The sequence below is a fragment of the Hemicordylus capensis genome, chromosome 1 (assembly GCF_027244095.1).
Source record: "Hemicordylus capensis ecotype Gifberg chromosome 1, rHemCap1.1.pri, whole genome shotgun sequence".
NCBI classification, from domain to species: Eukaryota; Metazoa; Chordata; class Lepidosauria; order Squamata; family Cordylidae; genus Hemicordylus; species Hemicordylus capensis.
The window spans coordinates 200333147-200346293 of record NC_069657.1 but is presented as its reverse complement, the minus strand read 5'-3'; the positions used below and the strand labels follow the sequence as shown (position 1 = coordinate 200346293).

Sequence of the window (13147 nt, the reverse complement as noted above, 5' to 3'; positions counted from 1 at the left end):
CCTATCCATCCCCAGCACAGTATCCCTCCAGTGGCTGTTGCTGGTTGTTTCTTTTTTTAGATTATGAGCCCTTTGAGACCAGGGAGCCATTTTATTTACCTTATCTATGTAAACCACTTTGGGAACTTGAAAAGCGGTATATAAATATTTGTTGTATTCAAATTCGTAGGTGAGACGATTGCCTTAGGCATGGGTGCAGGGGGCACCAAGTGTCAGGACCCCGCTGTCATGATCCCTGAGCCTAACCCCTTCTCATCTGAGACCATCCCTGATCTCAGCTTGTGACTAGACCTGACTTACCCTGCTCCTGTGTAGACCTGGCTTGGCTTGTGACTTGACCTCACCTATGCTTGCTCTCTGATAAAACTGATTTCCTGGCTCTTCCTTGGATTGTGGTCATGAGTCCTAGCCATAAGACTGGCACTGCTCAGCCCCACAAGCCATGATACCCGCCACCAGAAGTGCCACCCCACCATCCACTGATACTACCTTTCCTTGCCCCACTGGGACAGGCTGTTCCTTTCCCCTCCCTCACCCTGCTGGGGGGCATTTTTTCTTTCCTTCACTCCAAGTTGACCTAGGAAAGAACACCCCTGACATCACTGCCTGGCTTGGTGCCATGGTCTGAGAATGTTCAGCACTCACTGGCAGATGCGGGGGGAGGTGTTCATATTCTTCTTCACTTCAGGAAGCAAAATGTCTTGGATCACCCTAAATTCTGGCTAGTGGAATATCTGAAACATATGTATGTATTATGCAACAGCTGGCCCCCATATTACATATAGCTTTGGAATATTTCCTCTGTTTCAAACGTAATTTCCTCTGTAGTATTGGACTTGGGATGCTTTCATAAAACACAAGCCCAAAGTCTCCTTGGGCACATGGAACTAATTATTTTGCCACTGATTTACCTTGCATATGATTTGTGCACTAAACCTACCTTCCTCTAACTGGCTTATAGTTTTATTTTTAATGGATAGGACTCACAATCATTCTCTAATTTCTTTCTGACACCCCTTTAAAAACTTTGCAATGCCATTTTTACAAATGTCTGTTCAAACAGAACATTTGCTATCTCCATTAAGCCAGTGTTAGGGAAACACTACTAAGATTTGTTTGCTTAGAGTCCACATGCCTAGTGTCCGTGGTTCACATTAAGGTTTAATTAAACTGGTTTCATGAATAAATTACTTTTTCAGGTATTGGGTAGCACATCCTGTTCAACTCAGTCAGATTGTTCAAAAACATATTTAGAATCATCATCCATGTCCACTTTTGCAGAATTTCATACACATCCTCAATTTAAATACACTTCTTGGAAGACTAGTGTTTCCATTAGAAATAGGTTATTTAACAATGGGAAGTTACAAAAAGATGACAAACTCTGGCAGAATTTTGCAAAATATTTGTCAGAAATATAGAGCTTGGTGTTTATACAAGTATCCAGTAATGCTCACACACCAGTCAGTGAGTGAGTTTATTTTCATATAATGTGACGTCCTTTTTGGCAACTTTATGCTGAGGCAACAGCTGGCAAATCCTATCCTAAGGGTTAGCTTGCTGATACAGGAAGTCAGAGCCACACTCTTGGACTTCACCTTACATCTATTTCTGAAACACCTAGAATTGTTCCTTCTGAATGCACAACCAGAGCACCTGCAGGCAAGAGGGAGTTACCAGCAGACTCAGGATAACCCAGAGATACACTGGTTTCACAAAACTCTGAAAGAAAAAAACATATGGCAGCAAAAAAACCCACCCCCAAACTGCCCCAAGTAACTCAATGGATGGAATGTTTGCAAACTCAGAGGGCATTCAACAGACAACCAGGTGGGTGGAGCTAATGGAACTTAAAGGCAAGGAGGGTGGGGAGGAGAGCTCGAACAAAAAGAGCAGTAAATTTCTTAGCTTGAAGAATACTCCTTCAAGACAGTCACAAACCCTTCTACTTCTGAGGGGGGGAAAGTTTCTATAACCCTTTAGTTTCTCACCACTGTTATGTTTCTGAGGGGTAAAGAGTTAGACATATTTAAAACTTGGTGTGAGGTATTAACACACACACCCCGCCGCACCCTAAATAATATGATGTGTTTGGGCTTTCCTGAGGAACAGAAGGGGGCGTTGTGCACTGAATCTATTGATCTGCTGATTATTTTATGTGTGGACACAGTCACACAATACACACACAACATATACCTTTTTTGTTTTCACCACAGGGATATGCTGTGACATTTTGTAGAGGATCCATACTTCTATCAAGATAGTTGTGTAGGTATCCAGATGAGCAACAAGATCAAGGGCGAATAATAGAGCTATCAACCAAATAGTGTGATTCATCAAATGCCTTTTTAAAAAGCCCAATAAATCGGTTGGTTAATCAATTCATTTAACTATATTTCTGTACTATCAACAATTTAACTAGGGCAGCAATCCTATGCATGCTTTCCTGGAAAGAAAACCTACTGAATGCACAGTGGTACTTACTGGATAAACATGAAGAGGTTTATGCTGCACAAGTCATATACTGTATTAGGACACTGAGTGTAAAATTACTTACATTTTAATAAACAAAAGCCAGGAGATTGATTAAAAGGAAATATTTAATATATATTCCTCTATTCTACATTACTGTTTTGTCAAACTATGCATTTAGAAGTGCTCTAGACACTTTTGTAGTCTGTGAACTGGGCTGAATACACAAGGTGATATTCCTAATGGACAACCTTTTGCTAGTGGGAATGGGCAAAAATTGCTCTCTTTTAGAGTTCTAATTCACCAATGTTTTAAACAGGTTATGTTTAAATCCTCTCTGACATTCTCTCTGACCAGTGGTGGAATTTTGAAAACAAGCAAAAATAGGAGACATGGAACTCTTAATTACATGTCCAAAATGTGAGAGTGCAAATCCCTAAACAAGCAGCAGTAAGGGAGAGGCGGAGAGAAAACTCGTTCCTGAAAAGACATGACATTTTCTGTTAAAAAATAATAATAACTAGCTGAACCCGCACAGAGCATCTGTGCGGTAGTTCACTTCCTTTTAGGGGTTAGTTGGGAGAATTTGTTTGGCTGGTCCTCCCACAGCTCTCTCACTCGCTCTGTCCCCCCCACAACAGCTCTCTTGCTTGCTCTGTCTCTCTCCGCTCTGCTCCTCTCTCGCTCGCTCTGTCTCTCCCCCCACCGTGCCTCTCTCGCTCTGTCTCTCCTGCGCACCTGTCTCGCTCGCTCTGTCTCTCCCCCCGCGCCTCTCTCGCTCGCGCTGTCTCCCCCCGCGCCTCTCTCGCTCGCTCTGTCTCTCCCCCGCACCTCTCTCGCTCTGTCTCTCCCCACCTGCCTCTCTCGCTCTGTCTCTCCCCCGTGCGCGCCTCTCTCACTCTGTCTCTTCCCCTCCGCGCCTCTTTCGCTCGTGCTGTCTCCCCCCCCCACGCCTCTCTCGCTGGCGCTGTCTCTCCCCTCCCGTGCCTCTCTCGCTCGCTCTGTCTCTCCCCCGCACGCCTCGCTCGCGCTGTCTCTCCCCCGCGCCCCTCTCTCGCTCGTGTTGTCTCTCCCCGTGCCTCTCTCGCTCGCTCAGTCTCTTCCCCCTGCGCCTCTCTCGCTCACGCTCTCCCCCAGCGCCTCTCTCGCTTGCTAGAGTCAGAAAGGCATTGCCTGATAAAATCAGGCAATCAAAAGCCAGAATGTACCTGAAAAATATCAAAAGCCAGAAGGAAACTGCACAGGATTCTGGTGTTCAAGGACTAAAGCTTCTGTCAAGACAGAGCCAGGGTGCAGATACTTTTGTTGAAGGGCCACCACAGTCACGAGGCCAGGCCCGCCAGCGTGGGCCAGCCAATTCTCCTCCTCCTGGGTGTGCCAGCCAATCAAGCGCCTCCGCAGGCCCGGGCAATCAGCTGGGCTGCTGGAACGCATTTTCCCCAGGCACACCTAGGAGAAATATATATATAGATAAAGGAACCCCTTTAATTGTTCATGAACTGTGGGAATTTGTTCAAGTTGCAAGAGAGTTCCTAGGAGCTCAGGGTGTATTCCCTAGAGGAGGTGGCAGTGTCTGAAAGTCTGCTGAGCTTGATGAGGAAGGAAGAATGCATTTGGAAGGAGAGCCATTGCTTTGGAGGAAGGGGGGGGGGATGAGGGCTGGCAGTCTAGCGCTCCCAGTGTATGAACCAGCCTACCTCAACTCTCCTGTTTGCGCCGTCTCTGCTTCTCCGGTGCAAGCTTAAGGGAAGGGTGCAAGGGAGGGAGCGCCCCCTCAGACAAGTAGTTCACACACACACACACACACACACACCCCTTACCCTCAATTCTGTTTCAGAAATCTAACATGTGGGGGCACCGCTCACCCTCCCAGAAATGCAATCTGCCCATTGTGTGCCCCGCCTCCATCTTTTTCTAGTGTCGCCTCTGCCGGTGCTGCTCTTCCAGTTGCATGGCAGAGTGGATTAACCAGCTCAGTCATTTCCTTTTCGTTCCTTCGGTGGGCACTACTGCGATGGTTCTTGGCAGCCCCATTTTTCGTTCAGCTTCAGGGAAATTTAGAACATGAAGACTACCAAGGCCTTTTCCGGGGTAACATAATTGGGTTGTTTTGTTTGTTTTTATCTTCTTGAGTACGTTCATTTGTCGGAGGACGCCCCTTGGCAACAGGGACTATAATAAACCTTTTTAGTCCTCGTCAAGTGTGACTCCGGATCACCTACCAGAGAAGTCCCTGTGCTGGGCTGCACACGGTTTGAGGTTTACTGTGGAGGAGAGTTACGCGGGTATAAGTTGAGGGCAATCACACAAACAACCGAACATAGAATGTTAACCAGCAGAGATCTCACCACCCTCGCCCTTTCCTCTACTTTGTCCCCCTTTTTGTAACCAGAAGGATCCAGTTGCATCTTCTCAGCTGGCAGCCCAGAAGTCAAGCGGCTGGTCGGTGATTTTTGGACGGTGCGTTCATTTTTATCTGGCCCTGGCTGCGCTTTCTGGTCGAATCCCAGCTGGCCCCGAACTGGAGCGGAAGGAGGAGGGACGGCTGTCGAGCGAAAAGTGCACACACGGCGTGATTGATGAACTCTTAATAGATCCAATCCCCCGTTCGCCCTCCTGCCTCCCCCGGCGGCCCTGCTCCCAGTCAGGAGCACGCAGTCCTTTTCCTGCCGCAAACTGCTTCCCTCGGTAATAATGAGGAGATTTGTTGTTTGTGTCCAGTGATTAACTTACCATTTACTTCTCTTGAAAGTCGTTTGGACCCAAGTAGCTAAGCACTGGCCGCGATCTCCCGTCTGGGTTGATGAATGCGCGCAGTGTCTGCCACGTGGTCGCACAAAGAGGCGCAGCCAACCTCCGGCCTGGTGCAGGCGCGAGGACCGAGAGCGCTTCGCGCTATTGTTCCCAACCTCGGTGCGACGACGCGGGATGCATCAGGCAGCGTGTGCCTCCACTGGCACGGGCATGAGAACTGGCAAAGTTTGGGAAACCGAGCCAGCCACTCCCGCGTGCCCTTCAGCCAAGGCGCTGCGCTTTCCAAAAGGGACAACACGTGCAAGGCGGAGAGGAGGCAGGAAGAGAAGGCCGCCACCAGCACCTCGTGTCAAGGAGCAGCTGCTGCCATCCAGCCCAGCCGTCCCGGAAATCCCCTGGCAGCCGCCATGGCGGGCTTTCTAGGCGGCCTAGGGCACCAGTCAAAAACCCCGATAGAGTCACGGCCCGGGGCGCGTTCATCGACGAGCTTCACTGTGTGTGATCCGCGTTCTTACCTGAGGCTGACTGCGAAGCAACTGTGCGTGGAACTGCAACCTAAACAGTGTTTCCGCGTTCAGCAATGCCTGGCCAAGTCCGTGGCTGTAAGGCAGAGGAACAGTCTCGGGATGGCTTTTCTCTCGATTCCTGTGCAGTGCGGGCCGGCGGGCGCATAGGCCGCGCACTCCGGAAGCGGTTCAAAGGTGCTTTGATCGCCCAGTGTGAAAATACCCACAGCCCCTTCCTCCTGGATCCTCTCTCCCTTTTAAAGGCGAGCAAGAGGAAGGCCATCTTTTAAACGAGGACTGTGCAGCATGGCCTGGGCCCTTAGCAAGAGAATGGCAAAAGGGGAGCCAAACGGTCTTGGGAGCCTTTCAAGACTATCTGTGACATCAGCTGACTATGCCACGATCTCTCGGTTGTCCTTAAGCAGGCATTGAGAAGGGAATGGCCATCCAACTTTTTCTGTCATGACTGGGTGTAGTTAGGGTACACTGGGTGGCTACAGGGCTGGCCTTAGGCCATGGCAAGCAGGGCGACCGCCCTGGACCCCGCTCTTTTAACCCCCCATTAGAATTAACTGGAAGGGAGGCCTGTACTGGCTGATATTCCCCTAGAACAGCCTTGGGTGGCTAAGACATTGTAGGAGGATCAGGGGTGCAGATCCCACCCAAGCATAACTCAGATCTGCAGTCCCCCAACCAAAACATATTTCTCCTCAAAACAGGAGCGTAGCTAGGGGAGAGGGGGTTGTGTTCGCCCCTCTCCCTGGCGACCCCTCATAGTGAAAATAATGAAGAAAACAGGGGGGTGGAGCTGTGGGGGCCCTCAGGAGCTGGGGAGCTTCGGTTCTTTGAACCCATCCATTCAATTATAGATACACCCCGCCTCAAAGTGTCTTTCCTGTCCCCCACCAAAAAAATTTAAATGAGTTGTTTCTTAAGCGTTCGCTCTGCCTGCTCCTCTGAACAGGATAACAAATACAGAGTGAAAGTGAGGTCTACAGTCCTATGTAAGGGTAAGGTAAAGTGTGCCATCAAGTCGATGTTGACTCCTGGTGCCCACCAAGCCCTTTGGTTTTCTTTGGTAGAATACAGAAGGGGTTTACCATTGCCACCTCCTGAGATTATGCCTTACAAGCATCTTCTTATATCACTGCTGCCCTATATAGTACCAGCGGGGATTTGAACCGGCAACCTTCTGCTCAGGGGCGGAGCCACCATTGGGCGAACGGGTTCAAAGAGCCCGGGCCGCCACCAATCAAGGGCCGCAAGTGCAGACCCAGACACACACCCCACATCAGACATGGGAGCGTTATTTTGGTCCCAAACGGGGCCACGCAGCCCTGTTTGGAGCCAACGTTGGCCCGCACTGCATTGGCAGTGCGGCCGGAGTGACTCTCCCTGCCAGGGAGAGCCATTCCTGGTCTCGCTGTCAACACAGTGGGGGCAATCGATCTCCCTCCCAAACGGGGCTGAGCGGCCCCATTTGGGAGGGAGACCACGCCCCCCCTGCGTCTGATGTCAGGCGTGGGGGCATGGCTAGCCGGGCCAGGGGGGCATGGCAGCGGCCACACACGGGCCTCGACTAGCCTCACTACACTCCTGCTTCTGCTTGTTAGTCAAGCATTTCCCCGCTGTGCCACTTAAGGTGTACCCTGCCAGAAATGAGCTTCACTGGAGGGACTTCCTCCTACTAACCATACATAGGATTGAGCTGCACGTTATCTTATGTTCCCCAGTATCTGGAAGAAGAAAACGCAATGTGTTCAACAGAATAAAATGCTATAGATTTTCCTGGAGCAAGCCACTCTCTATGTCACCTTAAGTGGCGCAGTGGGGAAATGCTCGACAAACAAGCAGAAAGTTGCCTGTTCGAATCCTGCTGAGATGTTTTTCCCAGACTATGGGAAACACCTATATCAGGCAGCAATGATATAGGAAGATGCTGACACGTGTCATCTAATACTGCGTGGGAGGAGGCAATGGTAAACCTTTGGTATTCTACCAAAGAAAAATCACAGGGCTCTGTGGGTGCCAGGAGTCGAAATCAACTTGACGGCACGGCACACTTTACTTTACTTTACTTTACCACTCTCTGGGTCAGCGGTATTCAAGCATGAAACTGTCTCCCCTTGTACCCAAAGTGGTGCAGTCTTAAGGGGGGAAATCACCACTTGGTTCTGCTAAACTTACTACAGTACATAGAAGAAAGACACAGCCTTGGCTTATCATTTGTCTCATTTCTCAAACCCAGTTCAGAAAAAGGATTCCAAGGATCTCAATGGCTAAAATGCAGACCAAGTTACTCAGTACAGTAGTACTACTCAGGAGTTACTCTAAAGGGCTACTTAATTTCAACAGGACTTCCATCGAGTCATTTAATCAGGATGCCAGCCAATGTACATGCACACAATTTGACTCTTTCCCTTTTTATACAAATAACCTTAAGGGTAATAATTATTTACACATCAGCCCTCCAGCTTTGACTAACCTTTTTGACACAGCCTGAATGAATGCAGTTCAAGAGTGTTTGGCAAAAGCTGCCTCCTTCCAAGCAAGTTTGTTGTCCTTGTTGCTTCTTTCACTGCTGTGCTAAATGGCTTGGAATTTATCTTCTCCTGCTCTGTGCTCCCAGGTTGCTCCAACTAGCCATCTCCATCCCCAACCCTTTGCCAAATCTGCTGCGATAGCCATCTCTGCTCCAGCCCCGCCAGCAGTTCTGCCAACTCCACAGAGGCCTCAGAAGAGAGAAGCAGCTTGCAAGCTGCAAAAGGAGAGACCCAGCCATGCAAAAGGCCAGTCAAAACAGGCTCTGTGGAGAGCACTAGCAATCTGGACTGCGGTGTGCACGGACCAAAAGATGTGCTTCGATTTGAATTCGAATTAATTGGAACTGAACTGCATTCTGCCGAACTAGTTTGGTAGAACTGACCGCCCCGTCCGGCCCATTCAACCGATTCAGTGGCTCGAAAGGGGAATCTGGTCTTTGTTGAAGTGCTGCTTAACCAGCTTGCCACGGCTCCCTGCTCACTTGCTGTTCACTGCCACCAACCCCCAGCCGAATCACTGCTGGATCACTCTTAAAACACAGGCTGCCCACACAGTGGTGGTGCAGTTCCACACAAATTGCATGGCCAAATGGTCCCTGTGCATGCGCAGAGGCCAGAATCACACCACCATTGCAAGGCCTGCGTTTTAAGAGTGATCTGACCTGTGATTTGGTTGGGGATGGGAGCAGCCAGCAGCACTGAGTGGTGAACAGTGGCGAGCGCCAGCAAGCCGAGTAAAAGAGTTAGACAACTTTTCTGCCCACTCCCCCACCGGCCCACTTCCCCTCGATCCAGAAGAACCAGCTCGCATCAAACCAGGCTTGGTCTGGTTTGCTCACAGACCGAATTAGCCCCAGTTCAGTTTGTGATCAAACCACTGAACCAACCCAGCTCGGTGCAAACCAGTAGTACGTTGAATGGTTTGTGCACACCCCTAATTGGGATTGCATCATCTCATACTGTGGGGGAGAAGGCAATGGTAAACCACTCCTGTATTCTGCCAAGAAAACTACATGATTCTGTGGTCACCAGGAGTTGACACAGGCTCAACAGCACAACCTTGCCTTTCCTTGCCTTGCCTAGCTCTGCAAGAAATAACTTCTGATTGAACATGGGTAATTTATTCCAGTGCAATTCAAAACAGACATGATCCCACACTTGAGCTACCCTATACTCACATGTTCACAAAATTCCCCCTGAGTGCAATGGAACTTTTCCCCAAATGCAGTCTTGCAGCCTGATCCTGTGCATGTTTGCTTGGGAGTCAGTCCTGCTAAGTTCAATAGTGCTTACTCTCTAATAAGTGTGCATAGCGTTGTTTTGTGTTTGACACTTCTTTTAAAATCCAAAGGATTTAGGCTGGCTCATGCCCATTCGTGTCCCATTACTTTTAGTGAAACTTATTTCCATGCAGGGGTGTTCCTAGAGAGCCCTGATAAGGTGGGGCCTGGGGCAGTGGAGGGTGGGGGCCTTCTACTTAATTTTAATGGCAGCAGCAAGAGCAGGCAGTTGCTCTGCTCACCCTCCCCTAAGGATAGCCCTCTTTCCACATATTGTGTTTGGGATGACAGGTGAGAACCTGCAGTGCTGTGCCAACACTTTTGGAAATAAGTCCTCTGGAACTCTAGGAAGCACCCGCAGGATCAAGATGTTACAGCTGGAGTACTAAAATTGAAGCTGAATTATTCCTCTCGCTTTCTAAGGGGCTATAATTGGTTTAAACCAATGATGCACGTCTTGTTTCTAAATACATGTAATACTTAACACATTTCAATCTTAATTTTGATGTAACCATCTTATGCGTTTAAGAAGGGTTATAACTTGGCCCCTACTGATTTCATTTCCACTTATTTCCACATAAGTGTGTTTGATATAAATCCATATTTTTGATAGTTTATTGGATTTTATGTCTGATGTTTTATGCTAGTGAATTAACTTTTATTGTAATCCTCCTTGTAAGGTCTCTTGCTTGAACAGTGGGGTACTAAATGTCTTAAATAAATTAATTAATGAAATTATTCATATATCTGGTTGTTGGTCAATAAGCCGTTTAAGTAAATATTGTAAATATTGTCTCAATACAGGAGATATTTCCTGAAAAGAATTTCTGTTAACTAGGAGACAAAAGAAAGGGAATACTGTATATTCACAATCTGAATAAAGAAGTCTTACATGTGGGTTGGGGTTGTGAGGGGGATTTTGGAGATTGTTTATCACTTGGAAGGTGGGGAGGTGAAGAATTTATTTTAAATACAAGACCCGAGTTCAAATCCCCATTCAGCCATAATATTGGCTGGGTGACTCTGGGCTAGTCACTTCTCTCTCAGCCTAACCTACTTCACAGGGCTGTTGTGAGGAGAAACTTAAGTATGTAGTACTCTGGGCTCCTTGGAGGAAGAGCCAGATATAAAATGTAAATAATAATAATTATTATTATTATAATTATTATTATTATTATTATTATTATTATTATTATTATTATTATTTCACTTAATCTCACACCTGGTTAGAAGTCCACCTTTAATCCACCTTTAATCAATTTGAGATTCCAGTAATCTGTCCCACCAACTGATCACTATTCCTAGTCCTCATTATCATCACATTTAGAAAGAATATTACTAGTGTGGAACGTTTCAATAGAAAAACTAATCTCAAATGCAAAGAATGACAATCTGTTTAGTAATGTAGAGTATGAATAATCCAGTCATTGAACTACTAGTGCAGTTTTCCAAAGAGAGGTAGTCACTATTTATGTTTCTTCTCACTCAGGCTGTATATGGGAGACCCAGCCCACAAATTAGTATGACTTGACACTAACATCTAACCGTAATTAAATTGGGATTCTATGTATATGTACTAAGTCCTTTGGATGTCAATGAACCTTTCTTCCAAGTTTAGGATTGGGATGCCAGTCATCTAATCCATTTTATTTCTGGTTTATCTCAGCAGAGAACCGGCCAGGCTTTGAAATGTTCTCAGCATTACCAAGTTTCCTGGTGTTGCCTTTCTCTCCAAGAGGACGACCATGGGAGAAACCGAAAACATCCAGAAATAATAAGGAAATGCTACAAAATTTATTTAGGCAAGACAATTTCAGGGAAAGAAATAGTAGGTCAAAAACAGCACAGAAAATACACCTACAGGTTTTGACAGTCTGCTTTCCAGTAGGCTTATGAGATCACCCAGCATTCTGTGTGTGTGTCCGTCTGTGTGCGTGTGTCCCTCCCGCCATCAACTGTGCAATGCCTAGACCAATATGAACCAAATCGGGTACAGTTATAGCGACACATAGGGACATCTCAGTGCAAGCCTATGCAAGTTTGCAATGATGTCATCCACCCCATCCAAGATGGCAGAAGCGTAAACTTTGGAGGCGCAAGTGGGCTAACTTGTGAACCACCTAACCGATTTCAACAAAATTTGCTACAGCTATAGGGACACATTGCATAGGGATGCCCAAATGGCATGCTGTGTGATGATGTCATCCATTCCAATTCAAAATATAGACCATATTACTCCTATAGTACAGGAGTTACATTGGCTGCCAATAAGTTTTCGGGCAAAATACAAAGTGCTGGTTATAACCCATAAAACCCTAAACAGCTTAGGCCCACGGTATTTAAGAGAGCGACTTCTTCTGCACAATTCCCATCGTCCACTGCGTTCGTCAGGCAAGGCCCGTCTGTGGCTACCTTCAAGTCATTTGGTGGCCACTCAGGGATGGGCCTTCTCAGTTGTCGCTCCAAGACTTTGGAATGCACTTCCTGCTGACATAAGACTCTCCCCATCTCTAGCGGTTTTTAAAAGATCTTTGAAGGCTCATCTTTTTAACCAGGTCTTTTAGCTTTTGTAATTTTAAATATTGTAAATTGTTTTTGTTTTTAGGCAGCTTTTTGGAGTTTTAATTGATTTTAATGTTTTGTGCTTTTGTATTGTTTTATGATTGTGAACCGCCCCGAGACTTTGGTTTGAGGCGGTATAGAAATGTATTAAATAAAATAAATAAAATTTTAAAAAATGGCAGCCGAGTTAATATCTGTGGTGTAAGTGGGCTAATCTGTGGACTGCCTAACCCATTTGAACCAAATTGGGTACTGTTGCAGTGAGTGACACACACAGACACCTCAGTAGCATAGTTTGTGATGATGTCATCCACACCGATTCAAAGTGGCGGATGCCAAACCCTTTGAGGCACAAGTGGGCTAACTTGTAAACCGCTTAACCAATTTGAACCAAAATTGCTGCAGCTGTAGGGACACAGGGACACTTCAATGGCATCATTTGTACCATTTTTGCTCAATGGCAAAGAGGCACCTTTTAGCGTGGTGATTCTCTTTATTTAGCAGGGGGGGAGTAACTGGCCCTATCCACCCCCAGAACAGTACCTCCAGTGACTGTTGCTGGTTTATGTTTCTTTTTAGATTGTGAGCCTTTTGGGGCCATCTTATTTATTTGTTATTTTTCTGTGTATACCGCCCTGAGCCATTTTTGGAAGGGCGGTATAGGAATCAAATCAAATAAATAAATAAATAAAATAGTTTGTGACAATGTCATCCACACTGATTCAAGATGATGGATGCATAAACCTTTGAGGTACAAGTGCACTAACTTGTGAACTGCTTAACCGATTTGAACCACATTTGCTACAGCTGTATGGACACATAGGGATGCCCCAATGGTGTAGTTTGTGATGATGTCATCCACCCTGATCCACAATTGTGGACGTGTGCACTTTTGAGGCACACTTGCCCTAACTTGAGAACAGTCTAACCAATTTGAACCAAATTTGGTGCAGGTATAGTCAGTGATGCACAGGAACACCTCAATGGTGTAGTTTGTAATGATGACATCTACCCTGATCCAAGATGGTGG

General features: G+C 46.8%; 1 long non-coding RNA gene across 1 annotated transcript; it reads right to left on the bottom strand.

Moving 5' to 3' along the window:
- Window positions 1–1234: 1234 nt before the first annotated feature.
- On the bottom strand, window positions 1235–6131 carry LOC128336453 (uncharacterized). The gene is made up of 2 exons (XR_008311976.1): window positions 5206–6131; window positions 1235–5017 (listed from the first exon to the last, which is right to left on the bottom strand). It is a non-coding gene; the product is annotated as an uncharacterized LOC128336453 (long non-coding RNA).
- Window positions 6132–13147: the final 7016 nt, after the last annotated feature.